Source organism: Notamacropus eugenii, chromosome 3 (assembly GCF_028372415.1).
Source record: "Notamacropus eugenii isolate mMacEug1 chromosome 3, mMacEug1.pri_v2, whole genome shotgun sequence".
In the NCBI taxonomy this organism is placed as follows: domain Eukaryota; kingdom Metazoa; phylum Chordata; class Mammalia; order Diprotodontia; family Macropodidae; genus Notamacropus; species Notamacropus eugenii.
This window is the reverse complement of record NC_092874.1, coordinates 466590378-466605590: the sequence shown is the minus strand read 5'-3', so window position 1 is coordinate 466605590 and position 15213 is coordinate 466590378.

The following is a 15213-nucleotide window of genomic DNA, read 5'->3' as shown; positions in this document are numbered from 1 at the left end:
ATTAACTACCTTCATGGGTTCTTTATTCTCTTCTGACACGTGTACTTAGCTAAGGTCTTTAGCAAAGTGCTATACATACATTACCTCATTTGATCCCCAGAACAATTCTTCTCCATTTCACAGATGAAGAAACTAAGGCTGAGAGAGACTAATGACTTACCCAGAACCTCATTCCTAGTGAATGAGAGGCAGTATGTTGTGGGAGATAAGGGCAATGGACTTTAATTCCAAGCCTTGGAAGAAGACCTGAATTCTAATCTTGCCTCTGATACTTAGGGAGCTGTGTGACCCTGGTCAAGTCACTTAACCTCTTCATGCCTCAGTTTCCTCAAGTGTAAAATGAAAGAGCTGGTCTAGATGGCCTCCAAGGTCCCTTCTCACTCTAGATCTATGATTATAGCATGTAAATATGTGAGGCAGGATTCAAACCCAGGTCTTTCTGACTGTAGGTACAGGACTCTATCCCATCAGCTACCTTGACTAATTATCATACATTTCAAAGCATCATGATTCTGAGTAAATGTCAGTGTTTTCCATATTTAATTTTGTGGTCTTGTTTGGCTTCCCAGTGGCATAGTGCTAAGCTTCCTCCTGGCTGTTATCATTGCCCCCTAAGAAATTCTTTCATTCTTCTAGTCTGCTCAAGCCAGATACTTTCTTGTCCAAGATCCTCTGGCAGGTCACCAAGGGAGGTCCCCAGAGGCTGAGGGATTTCCCCCAGAGGGTCCCAAGGTCATTCCAAGGAAAGGATGGAGGCAAAGTGTCCCTTGGGATACTTCCATGGGAGGTCATTAGGAGGGAAAGGAAAGACTATTGGCTTCTTGGCTCAGAAAGAAAATAAGTGAATCACACACTTTGGGGGAACTCAAAGCTTTCTCTTTTTGCTACTGAGACTTACCCAGCCCATTGGCAACATTCATTCTTCCCCCAATCTAGCAACGTCATTCAAGAATCAACATCCCAACATCCCTGCCTTGCTTGGAGCCAGCATCTTCACTCTTTAGCTAATTCTGGTTGGATCAAAGGAACCCTTGGAGTGAAAATCAAATCCCATCAATTGGGGCAACTTAGGAAGCAAGGTGGGCAAGAAAAGAGCTTTGAGGCTGGCAGAGAAGAGCCCTGGCCTCCCAGTCTGGCTCTGCCATTCAGTCTTAGGTCATTGTGGTCTTAGGAAGTCACCTATCTCTCTGAGCCTCAGGTCTATTTAAGATTCTAAATTGCTGAGTGGGAAGAATTCCCACAGTCAGGAAATTTCCTCCAAGAGTTGCTGTGAGCATCCAGCAAGATGCAGTGAGATGAAAATACTTTTGCAAGTTACAAGCTCTCTTCAAAGGGAAAATGTGATTTATGGTAAGGACTAGTCCTGGATCTGGCAAGATTCCAAAATGTGGCCCAGGATGAGCTGTTGTGGCTTTGAACTTGGGGTTCTGAGGGCCTCTTTTCAGTCTCCCTTTCTCTTTACTGCCTGGCACATGAGACCCTCCAGGTTGTGGTTGCAGCCTTCCTCTCTTGCCCCATCTTACATCATTCCCTTCCATAGAGGTTCCCCCCACCCCAAGCAGCTCCCTGAATTGGGTACTCTCTGGTGCTTCATCTGGGCTGTCCCTTGGGCAAATACTGATTAAATGGAAATGGGAAATTGAGTCAAAAGTGAGACAGTCCCTGTCCTCAAGGAGCTTACATTCTGATGGGCAGGACAATTTGTACTCATCATAGCATATTTGTGTCCAACCTGTGGTAAAGCATTCTGAGCTAGTGGGCATCCTCCCCAAACCTCCTTGTATTCAAAGAAGACCAAAACGACATCACCATATTAGAGTCAAGTTACAGTGTGCTCCACTGTGGCTGATCGGACCAATATGAGCTCAGTGTTTGCTGAATTTGAGTTGAAACGCCCTCAGTTGGAAGGCAGGGGTGGGATGGGAATGGTCTAGAGGTTCCTTATGGTTCCTACATGGACAGGAATGCTACACAGGGATGCAGATGGTGCTAGTGATAAACAAGGAGACTTGTGATCAGTGAGAGGAGCCATGAAAGAAGATCATAGGATCTAGAGTTAGAGCTGCAAGGGACCTTGGAGATTACCTAGTCGATTTCAATTAATTTTTACAGATAAGGAAACTGAGGCATAGAGAAGTTAGGTGGCTTGTCCAGGGTTGCACAGCCACTGTCTGAGGCATGAATTGAGGAGAGACTAATTAGGTCTCTCATGCATTCACTTGAAGTTATCTTGAGAATCCCCCCGGGATCTCCGGGTGCCCTCCTTTGTGCTTGACAAGCCTGAATCCTTCAAAAAGACAACCCAAAGATTTTGACTTGAAAGACTGAACGTGTTCTCTGTGTGGGAGGGGGAAGTTTCTCCTAGCCACGGGAGGCCTTTTCATTCTGGAGCTGAAAAGGAAGCTGGAGGATGGGATGGCATGCCAGTCAGGGTCCTAGGAATTCCATTCTCTGGGCAACTTGGCTGGCTCCTTGCTTCACTCTCAGCATGAAACAGAAGGGACAGCGCCAGCAGCCCCAGGAGCCAGTAAACTTGTGATCAGCTGGACTACGGATTTCAGAAGTAATCCCAAGTGTTTGTGTTATCCCTGCCCCCTCTCCCTGCCTCTTTAGCCCAAGGACTGGCTCTCTGCTTGGATCCAGGACCTCAGGGGACAACCAACAATTGATTCCTTAAAGCTAAGTTTGCCCTTGACCTGCTGTCAAGGTAAGAGTCTGCCCCTTCTGAGTAAGCCCATGGAGGTTATGGGCGAGAGAAACAGAAGGCTAGAGCTGGACGAGACCTTCTGTTCCAGACATTTCACTTTACCGAAGAGGAAAGTTTGTACCAGGGAAGGGTAAGTGACAGCAAATAGTGTCAGAACTGGGACTACAGGAAGCTGGATGGAGAGAGTTCTGGACTTGGGTGCCTCAGAAATGACTGGTTTTGTGACCCTGGGCAAATCACTTAATCTCTCTCATCCCCAGTTATCATAGATGTGTGTGTGTGTGTGTGTGTGTGTGTGTGTGTCTGTGTCTGTGCATATATATTATATATGTGTGTGTGTATCTATCTATCCCTCCTTCTATCCATCCATCTAGGTGGCACAATGGATAGAGTGTTAGGCATGATGTCAGGAAGACCTGAGCTCAAATTCAGCCTCAGACACTTACTAGCTATGTAACCCTGGGTAAATAACTTAACCTCCATTTGCCTCAGTTTCCTTAACTGTAAAATGGGGTTCACAACCCAACCTACCTTGTAGGGTTGTTGTGAGGTTGCGAAGTACTTAGCACAAAACCTGTCATGCTTTCCTCTATCTATCCATCCAACTTGTATGCTTTTATATATATACAGAACTGTCTTCATTTTGTCTGTGCCATTAGAAGGTGAGTTCCTTGAAGATAGGTAGCATATTTTAGCCTTGTTTCCCATCAGTGCTTAGCATGGTGCCTAGCACACAGTAAGCTCTTAATAAATGCTAGTTGACTGACTCACATTTATAGAGAGTTTTAAGATTTTTAAAGTACTCTGTATGCATTATTTCATTTGATCCTCCCAGTAATCCTTGAAGGTTGGTGTTACTCTTATCCTCATTTCCCAGATGAGGAAACTGAGGCACACAGAAGGAGAGGGAGAGGAGAGAAAAAGCATTTACATGGCACCTACTAAAGACCAGGTTTTATGCTAAGTGGTTTTCACAAATGCTATCTCATCTGTTCCTCACAACAACCCCCGGAGGTGTATTATTAATATCCTCATTTTACAGTTAAGGAAACTGAGGCAAACAGAGGTTAAATGACTTACCCAGAATCACACAACTAGCTAGTGTCTGAGGCCAGATTTGAACTCAAGTTGTTTTGGGTCCCAGACCCTGTGCTCCGTCCACTGAATCACCTTCCTTTTCTTCTTGAGTTCCCAGCTAGTTCGTGGTATGGTATTTCTAACATCAACCCCACCCTGGTTTCTTCACTAACTCCAGACAACCTGGAGAGAGCTAGGTATCTATCCACGCAGAGAAAATCCCTGACCCTGGACAGCCTCCTGACATACTGACTATGGCTCCATATTATCAATTGCCTCTAATGTCCCCCAGGTCGGGGCTAACTGAAATGCACTTAAGATGATAGCGGACATTTGTGTAGTGCTATGAAGGTTCACAAAGCATTTTATGTAGGTTTTCTCCTTTGATCTTTACAACAATCATCTGATGTGGGTGCTATGATCACCCCTATTTTACAGAGGAGGAGACTGAGGCAGAAGGAAGCCACGTAACCTGCCCTGAAGGATACAACTATTATCTGAGTTAGGATTAGAACTCAGGTCTTCTTGACTCCAGGGCCAACACTTTTTATCTACTATAACACCAAGCTGAGAGAAAAGAAATAGCCTAGATCTCTACCATGATAATTCCAGTAGCTAACATTTATATAGGACAAGAAGGTTTGCAAAAGTGTCCCTTATAGGTTATGTCATTGGATCCTCCTATTAGATCCACATTTTACAGAGATGAACACTGAGGCTCAGAGTTTAAGTGACTAGCTCAGGACAACAACCTGATAGATGTCTGAGGAGGGAGCTGAACTAAGCTCTCCCTGACTGCATCCTCAGAGCCAACGTCTCTCCAGCCTGCTAAACCATAAGGTCCTGTCCATGTTCCTGCCTACTCCTTTCCCTATCAAAAACTGCCACATTTAGAGGGAAAGGTCATCCCCAAACCAAAAGAATCCTTAGTATCCAGCAAAATCCAGGCATGCCTAGGCTCCAGAGATCCTCTGGTTTTACCCTTCACTTTATTCTTCCAAAGTCACAGAATCTAGCCCATTGATGGTCTCAGTTACTTGCTGTCAGGCTGTAGGGGTGCAGGGAGATAAGGGGGAGTAGGCTGCTTACCTTTTTCCCATGAGTTGCTCCCATGGCATGGGGGCTGGCCCACCCAGGCTCTGGTGTACCCCCCAGGCTTTTTCTGATGGCCCTGGACAGGGAAGAGAGCTTGAGACAGGGCCTCTTACTTGAGGCAGCCCGGGTCCCCTGGAGCCTGAGGGAGGTGGAGGTAGCATCCACGGCCAGGAAATCTCAGTCCTAGGGTGGGCTGGCTGCTAGCCCTGAACACACGGAGCCAGGCTTTTACAGGAGACGAGCAGGAACTTTTCCCTTGGTTGAGATGACCACCGAACACAAACTCATCTTCCTCTCCCGGGTTCCTCCTCCCAGTGGGGCTCAGCCTCGACTCAGCACGGAGACAGCTTTCAGAGATGCTCTAACCTTTAAGCCATCTCCCGGTCTGCAAAGGGACTTACAATAATTGCCCTTGACAAAGTGGGATGCCACAGGCTGCCGGGCCAGCCTGAGAAGAAATCCCACAAGTGGCCTCGGACCCTGAGCCAATTTCTGGCCTCTGGAATGTCTTGGCTCAGGCCCAATATGGAATTCCTGGGGGTTGGAAGCGGGGGTGGGGGTGGGGGGAACTACTAGCGCTTAGCCTCTTAAGCTTATTTCTCTAATCCTAGAAGAGTCCAAGAAAGAGCACCTGGGGGAAACAACTCAGCTGGGAGCTCCAAGGCTTGGGCTCTTGGCCGATGACGTCAGAGGCTAGCCAGCCGATAGACTTATGGGCAGCCTTGTTGCTGCCCAACAGGCATCATCCTGAACAATGAGGTTACATAACATGCTGGTTTGGGGGGGTCCACAGGGAAACAGCTCACTTGGGAGGAGAGGAGGAGGAGGAGGAGGAGGGATTATTTAAGGCAGCCTGGGAAGCATTGCTCGCTCGGGAATGCAAGATCCAGTCAAGAAGGCCTCATTAATAATGGATCCTTTAAGACTGTCCAAGGCCTGGAGTTCTCAGAGTGTAGAAACCTAATGCATCTCTAAACATTAATTCAAAGGTCAATGGGGGCGGGCACTGGACACTAGAAAGGACAAGATTCATTCTTTCTAAATCCCTTCTGTTCAGTCCTGCCAAGGCCTCAGTCCTCTGCCCAGCCCTCCTCCCCCAGACTGCCCTTATCGCACCCTCCTGAATGCTCCCGCCCTAGGAAACCTTGCCATTTTCTGAATGGGACTCATTTGCTCGTGAGGCTGTCTTTGTACCGACCTTGACATGCTTGGAATCTCCGTGCCTCGGATTCACATGTGGCCCTCCTCTCTCCTAGAAAGCTTTCCCTGCTTTTCTTAACCCTGCATGTCTCTTGTCTCACGTTGCACCAGAGTTCACCTCTTTCTCCCCTTCGTGTCTAAGGCATTGAAATAGAGAACCCAATTCTTCCTAGATTTGGAATAGTAGGAACCTCAGGGGCCAGCCAGTCCAGCCCTTTCTTTTATAGATGAGGAAACTGAGTCCCACGGATGTGAAGTGTCTTATTTATGGTCATATGGGAAGTTTGTGGCAGAGGGGAGAGTTGAACCCAGGCCCACCAAGTCCAGAGACAGGATGCCACTTCTCTAGGAGCTCTCCCTCCTGAAATGATCATTGAACTTTTAGGCCAGACACTGTCACTAACTTTGGGCCATTCATTTCACTTTTCTAAGTCGCTAGACAATAAAGGGTTGGGGTTAGGTGCCTCTGAGATTCATTCCAGCTCTTAACCTACTCATCGGATTAGGGAGGGGACTCTGACCTGACTTCTGTACCTTGAGAAATCTAGGTGTTCAGAGCAATTTCTGGGCCTTGGACTGCATTGCTGGGAAGAATTCCGGTAGGGGAGCTTCCTCCACCAATGAGAGCCAGATATTTTTAACCTGACATCTTACAGAGTTGACTAGGCTTCTGGGAGGTTGTCCAGGGGAACTCAGCTAGTATACATCTGAAGCTGGGCTTGAACCCACGTCTTCCTGATTCCCATGCTAGTCTACCAGCCATGATGCTGAACTGACCCTGGATCGGTATACAGGACTGCACGCACTAAGCATTTATTAGGTGCCGGACTCTGTTCTAGACACTGGGGATATAAAGTCAGAAACAAGATAGTCATAGAGCATTATAGTTCTAGAGCTGGGTGAAACTTCCAAGGTGATCAGATCATCAAAATGTCCCCATTTTATGAATGAGGAAAGTGAAGCCCAGGGAATTTGCGTAGGTAGAGTGGGTAGAGCATCAGGCCTGAATTTAGGAGGTCTCATCTTGGTGAGTTCAAACCCAGCCTCAGATACTTACCAGCTGTATGGCAAGTCACTTAACCCTGTTTGCCTCAGTTTCCTCATCTATAAAATGAGCTGAAGAAGGAAATGGCAAACCACTCTAGTATCTCTGCCAAGAAAACCCCAAATGGGGTCACAAGAAGTCAGACATGACTAGAAATTGACACAACAAAAATTATACTTGGAAGGACTTGCAAAGTCTTTGGAAGAAGAGTGTATGTTTTAAAGATAAATCTTTTTTTCTATTTGAGGTGGTAGCAGAAATTAGGGAACTACAGAATCTCTCTGTAGGCTCATAGATTTAGAGCTAGGAGGGAGTCTTAGAGGTCACCAAGTCCAACCCCATCATCTTATAGAAGAGGAAAGTGAGGCACAGAGAGTTTAAGTGATATGCTCAAGCTCACATAACTAGTAAGTATCTGGGGCAGCAAACTAGTATTTCTTCAATGCCTCTTATGTACCAGGAAGTATATGCTAAACTTTAGGCAGGATTGGAATCCTGGACTTCTTGATTCCCAGTTGCAATGAGTGTCTTATGTAGAAGAAGAAAGAGACAGTAAGAGAGAAGAGAGAGGTACTTGGCAGGCTGATTGGAATAAAACTCCTGATTACAAAAAGCCCCTCTCTTGTCCCATCCACACTCCCCTTCCTCCACCTCAGTTTAAGGTGATTCATTTTGGGCACAAGCTTCTGTTTTCCTTGAATGATAATGGTAATGGTAATGAGAATGGTGATGGTTATGATGATCATCTCAGTGGCAGCCATAAAAATCCCATATGTTGATGGGAAGATCAACACCCTTAGCAGATCTCCTCTAATTGCGACCTTGGCCTAAATTGGGGGGGAGGGGTGAGTAGGAAAAGAGACTTGAATATTTGCATTTATAAATCACTTGAACTCTGAGTTTAAGGGAGGCCTAAAATCTGATTTATAATCCGAAGTACCACAGAGTAAGAGCTGAAAGGGGCAGATAGTCCAACTCTACCATTTTATAGTTAAGGAATCTAAAGCCCAGAGGGGTGCATGATAGTAAAAGCTAGCTTTTATAGAGTGCTTCACAAATACCACCTCTTTTTATCCTCACAACAACCCTGGGAGGGAGATGCTATAATTATCTCCCTTTTATGACTGAGGAAACCAAGGCAGACAGACCCTAAGTGACTTGCCCAAGAATCATGCAGCTGACCCAGGATGAAATTGGGACTCTGGTCTTTTTGACTCCAGCTCCAGTGCATGCTGCCTACCTGACTCCAAAATGAAGCAACTTGTCCAAGGTCACACAGGCAATAAGTGGCCAAGGTGATATTGAAACCCATGTCCATTGATTCCATATTCAATCCTCTTTCTACCAGGTACCAACTGGAGCCCTCACCTAACAAGTTGTTTTACCAGTTTAACCAGTTCCTTTTTAGGAGAAACAGACAAGTATCATTAGCTGATATGGTGGAACCAGTGTAAAACCCAACTTCCAGGGCACAGTCTGTGATGGTAGCAGATGCAAGCAGGGACCATGCTTTTTTGGAAGTTGCTTAGGAGCTCACACAATGCTTTGCACAGAAAATCAAGAATCCAAGCTTATAGGGGGCTCTAGTCCCCTCCTAGATGGATAGGAGCCCTCTCTAAAGTACCCTTGGTAATCAGTACTCATTCAGTGTTTGCCTGAAGCCCTCCCCTGAGGGGAAGCTGGCTGGATCCTGAGGCAGCTCTTTCCACTTTTGGACAGCTCCAACTTCCATTCATGGCTCCTATTTTTCTGCCCTTATGGGGCCAGACAGATCAAATGTAATCCCTCTTCCCTGCACACACTTTCTTCTTTCTCCAAGGTTCATTTTTTTCCATCAGAGTCTAGGGCAGTACCTAGCACACAGAAGACACCTCTGTTGAATTGGACTTTTCATGTGTCATTTCTCCTAGTAATTACCCAGGCAACGATTTGTTAATGAATCAACAGATCAATAGGCATTATTAATTAGCATCAGCAGTAATCACATTCTGGTTTCAGAAAGATCTAGATTCAAGTGACACTGTTGACCCTTATTAGCTGTGTGACTCTGGGAACATTACCTAACCTCTCAGTGCCCTCAGGCAGCTCTAGGTCTAGAAAGTCTTACCAAGGTCTTGTGCATGAGGATGTACTTTCCTTATCAGAAATTCCCTAAATGAAATGACTGGTCTATGGAAACCAATCCAAAGAGCTTGGGATTCAAAAATGAAAAGGTTTCCAGAAAATCCCCTGCCTTCCAGGAGTTTACATTCTGATGAGGTGAAAATAGGTAGAGCAATGGTGGCCTGAAAGGGAGTTTTGGTCTGGGAAGTCATAGAGATGGTGTGTCATCATCAAAAGGAGAATCATCCCAAGATAACCTATTGTTATGCCTTTTCCAGGAATAATGGTAGGGTTGTTCTCAGGGCAAGGACAAGAGTTAGAAAGGGTGGGGAGCGTGATGTGATGTTGGCAGCAGGAAAGATGGCAGCCTGTTGGATGGCTGAAGGAGAAGTGAGAAGAGTGAAGGAGCAAGTGCTAGAAGAGTACAGGATGTGGAGTCTAGCTTTGAGTTATGGCTTTCCTGCTAACTTGTTGTGTGACCTTGAGCAAGTCTTTGTTCTTCACCAGCATAAAAATAATGATTACAATGGTAACTCATGTTTCTATAGTGTTGTCTCTCCTGACTCTCCTCTCCTCTCCTGTCCTGTCTTCTCCTCTCCTGTCCTCTCCTCTCCTCTCCCCTTCTCTCTCCCTCTGTCTCTGTTTCTTTTTCTCAGTATCTGTTTGTGTCTCTCCCCTCTTCTCTGTTTCTTTATGTCTCTCTGTGTCTCTATCAATCTCTTCCTCCATTTAAATCAAATTTATGCTTTAAATGATGCCAGAGAGATTTCACACAACTTTAGCTGGTCTGCATTAAGATAATGTAATATAACGTACAGAGATACAGAATGCAGGGGTCGAGGGTAGGTGGGGGTAGGTGGGGGAGGGGACGTTATGGTTGTTTGTTGTTTTATGGAGGCTCTTTTCATAATGCATGGGTGGGGGCCTGGGGTTTTGTGAGGAGGTTCTTGAGGACCTTTATGGTCCTTTCTCCTTTCTCTATTAATAATGAGTTTATTGACTAAGCTAACTAACTCACTTTGAAATGTCCTGATCCTGAGGGACTGAGGGTTGGGCTAGGAAGGAGGAGAGAAACCAGCTGCAGGAAGGCCAGGAAGCAAATAGGATGGCCATAAGCAAGGAGCAGAGGTATCGGTGGAGGCTCCTTGTTTTTAGCTTGGGGAGCCTGTATGTACACACATGCAGGAGTTACAGTGTAGACAGAATAAACACTTTGAGTTGAAGTGGGCAGTACTGGCAGTTGGGGGCAGGGGGTAAGAAAAAGGAAGGATGGGGGGGAGGTAAAGGCACAGAAATGGGAGATGGAACCCCAGACAGAAGGAGCACTTTGGCTGGACCATAGAAGGTCAGAAAGCTAGTTTGAAGTCGGTTTGTGAAGGACTCTAGAGGCCAAATAGTCTATTTTATCCTAGAGGCAACAGGGAACCACTGGAGATAATTAAATAGGGAGTGACCTGGTCAAATCCCTGCTTATGGAAAATCACTGGGGCAGCTGAGTGGAGCATGGACTGGAGTGGGAGAGGCTTGAGGCAGGGAGAACAATGAAGAAACCTTTGTAATTATCCAGTTAAGAGATGATAAGGGCCTGAACTAACATGGTAGCTATGGGTAGGTTCATGAGGGATGGAGGCATGAGTTAGATGAATGAAAAAACATTTCTTAACCTCTTACTGTATGCCAAGCATGGTGCTAAGTACTGGGAATGCAAACACAAAAGCATGACAGTATTTGCTCCCTCAGAGAATTTAGATTCTGATGGGGGAGACCCCCCCCCCAAAAAGGGGGCAGAGGTAGAAAAGGAGACATGGAGTGGGTGGAGGGTATGTGCACAGTTACCATTAGGAAATGACTTTGAAGAGGCATAGTAGCTTGGTTCCAGAGGAGATAAAGTAAGAGCTCACCAATAAGAGCCCAGGATTCCAGGGGCAAGATTTGCCATTGATATGTAGGGCAACAGAGATCGAAAAGTACAGGGTGACACCAAGGTTGCGAGCTGGGATGGGGATTGGTGGTGCTTTCAACAGAAAGAGAGAAGTCTGAAAGAGGTGGATTTGAAGAGAAAGAGATTGAGTCCTGCTCTGGACATGTTGAGATGGGTAACCACCCCTGAACCCTATTCCTTCATCAAAAGTGAAGGTTCAGGCCCAGAGAAGCATCCTTGTTTATCCAGATACCTGCAGCTATTCAGCAGGAGAGCTGGGACAAGGGATCCAGGTGTCCTGCCTCCCAGTCCAGCACTTTGCCCAACATCGAAGGCTGTCTCTGCTTGGCAGGGATCCTAGGTGGTCAGCCTCATTCCTCCCTGGACCTGCAGGCTCAGAAATCATCAAAGAAACATGGAATTACACTGAACATGGGTTGAACACCAAAGTAAGTGTATCATACCAGAGGTTTTTGCTCTCAATTAACCAGAATATTCAATTAACTAGAGCCCTCCAGTCATACTGGGGTTTCATGGGCTAATCTTTTCCCAGTTGATCTTGGGCTCCACCTACTGATCGGAACTCAAATGACATCTTCTTGGAAGATTTTTCTTCACTTTCTCCATCTCTTTCCCTCCAGGGACTGAACTTTTGTGGACACACAGGCGAGATAGGCTGAGGAGCCATACCTACTCAGCTGCTCTCTAGGTTCAACCAGTCAGACCTGGGCTGGCATTCAAGTGGTTCTATCTGGCCCTCCCTCCATATCCCCTTTCTGTGGTAAGTACTTTCAGTGGGCAGGTGATCTGGTCATCTTCTCATCATTGGGCTTGGGTTTGCCAGCCAGACCAGAGAACTATGCCCTGAGGAAGTAACCTTTTCAGATCCAGAATTCCCAGTCTGAACTTACTGATTGATCCATCCACCAGTCAATAAACATTCATCTTTATCTTTTTAAAATTCATTTTATTCCCAACTTGAGAAATAAAACTTATTTTTCTGTAACATAGTAGAATAGAAAAAAGATGATTACACATGAAATTTCAAGCCTATTATGTGCAGCTTGCTATTATTAAATGCCAACTATGTGCCAGGTAATGTGAAGAGCACTGGATTGGTGAGGGTCTCCCCGGCTCAGAATTGTAGGCAGGTGCCAGACATCCTTCCCTTTATTCTCTCCCTCCACCCCACCTGATTCCTCTGCTGTCTAGATTTCCATTTCTAGAAACTTAAACAAATGAATTCTGCTGTTACTTCTGGGAATGTATTGATCCACTCCCCCACAGATCCTGTTGTCATCCAGGGAACTGTCCAATGTACCCATTGATGGCTACCACTCCTCTTTCGAATATATGATATCTCCCTCTATTAATATGGGAGCTCCTTGAAAGCAGGGGCAATTTGTTTCTTTTTTTCATGTCAGTCATGACTGAACCATAGCACTGTGCTTTTCTAGATGTTATCTCGTTTGGTACCCAAAACAACCCTATGAGGCAGGTGTTGTTGTGATATCATTTTACACTTGAGGAAACTGAGGCTCAGAGAGATTTTCACAGAGATCCCTCTGTTGATTGCACTCTCTCCCTCAAATAATCATGTATATAAGCACACATAGTTTGGCTCATAGTGTCCATTCCAGAACTGGGAAGATGAAAGAAAGAAAATTGTGTTTCTGTCAGAACATAATCTCCTGCTCCCAGGTAGAGTTCTTGAAAAATACACATTCCTCTTTCACATTTGGGAAATCAAAAGAAGAAGCTGTAAATCGTCTTTCTCTTCATGGTTCTCTCCTCATCAAAACAGGTAATAGAGCCCTCCCTGAGAGTACTCTCTTGGATTCATTCCTGAGAGAGAATCCAAGTCTCAAGAATTTTAATCTCAAACACAGACACACACACACACACATCCCACATATACACAAAGATACAAACAAACCCACAACCAAACAAGGAAATGGAGTCACTGAGCCCTTCTGTTCTATCTGGGTCCAGTAGGAGATTCACTCCCCACTTTCACCTTTTTGTCCTTTTTCTGGTATAGCTGGAGACCAGTCTGGTTTGAGCCCACTGGGAGCTATATTGGGCTATGTGGTCTTTTTTATCTGACTCTCCACTGTTTACAGCAATGCCTGCGATACAGAATTCTGTATCTGATGGGGACTCAACTGTAGATGGGTCTGAGGACCTCTGCTACAACTATTTCCCTAAAGGTTCTGGGCATGTTCACAGAAGAGTAGATTGCTTGGTGAACCCCAGTCCCTGAATCCTTTCAATGACCATTCACACAACTCCAAATTAATAAGACCTACAGCATAGGAAATGCTCAAGAGAAGACAGGGGCCTATGATGAAGAGGGAAGAGAGATGACCTCAGGCAGGATGCTGTGAGTAACTGAGACCAGCAACGGACTCCAGGCTCTTCAGCCTGCTCTTCTGAACAACATATTAGATGTGCTAGTTCTCCCCAGTAGAATGTAAGGCAGGGCCAGTGCCTAGGAGTGCAAACATAGATTTGATTTTGCTGAAGTATTCATTAGTGACTTTCATTCAGGAAGGATAAATCTGTGCTCTACCCAGCTGAAATGGCATCCTTTCCACAGGAAACAGTCCTGGAAATGGGAATAGGAGATGGGAAGTGGACATGTGATTTCAAAGGTGTAGGGAACTGCCAGGTGAGAAATGCAGCTCCTTCTACTGATGTGGTTGGTACCTTCACTTCAACTTAAAAGTCTCAGAAAGTTGCTGAGAGCCCAAGAAGTGACTTGCCCATGGTCATAGTCAGGATGGGTCAGAGGCAGGTCTTGAACCCATGTCTTCCTGACTGTCTTTCTACCCACACCACTATGCAGCCTCTCTTTGTACACAGTAGGCATTTAATAAATGCTCATCAAACTTAATTAAATCTCACTCAGCTATTGACATTTGAATGGAAAAGAGGAACCTGAGATCAAGGTTAAAAAGTTTTATTTGTAAATAGTTTGTACCCATAGGGATAGGCCCATGAAGTGTTCCTCTATTGGGGTCAGGATTGGATTCAAATCCCACCTCTGACCCAACTTGGGCAAGTTACTTTACTCTTCCTTGGGCCTCAGTTTCCTCATCTGTAAAATGATTAGATGGCCTCCAAGCTCTCTGTAATCTTCCACTTGTCTCACTTTTTGTATTTCTATTTTCAGTGCTTAGCACATAGTAAACAATAAAAATATAAATACTTTTAATTTTAATTTCATTCATTTCTTCCTTCATTCCATGAGATCTGACCCTTCAGGATTTATCCTATATATTGGGCCACTGGGGCTTCCCTAGAGTGCTCAAAGTCATGGCAAGTAGGGAAAAGGCCTCAACTTCTCTCTGGTATAAATCTGCCTTAATCAAAGGGTGAGGAGTGGAGAGAAAGGAAGGAAATGAGAGGAGTATGAAGATCTCCATTGACTTTTGGTTGGTGTGAACAGGCATGTATATCCATCTGGGATGTGTTTGGTGGCAGCTAATATACCCGTGGGCTCTGCCACTGGGGAAGGCTGAGGTGGATGGATGGCTTGAGCTCAGGAATTCTGAGGTACAGTAAGGCTGATTGGGTGTCATCAATATGATGAACCCTAGGTAGGGGTAGATCAAAGCTTCTGTATCTTGATCGATCATGGGATTGGTCCAAAGAGTGGCTGCTGGTCTTCCAACTGGGCAAGATGGAGACATCTGGTCACAAACAAACAAAAAGGAACCTAACACAAAACAAAATGGAAAAAATATCTAGATTCTGCCCAGAATGTAGCTCCTTTTCTATCCCAAATTGGGCTAATGCTTGATGGAAAACAGTTCTGTACAAATTAATGGAACTTGAACCCAAGCCTTCTGACTACTTTTCTACTATACCCAGATTAGAATGGACAACATAATCCTTCTTGATAAAAAGTAACTGTGCCACATGAGTCATACTATTCTTAACTATTTTCTTCTGCTGTTCTGTGGGCATTTTTATTACTTTACCCTTTCATTCTCCACTTAAAAGAAGTGCAGTTTTTTGAGAACTCTGCTTCTCTTATGTCAAATTTAATGGGTCACTCTT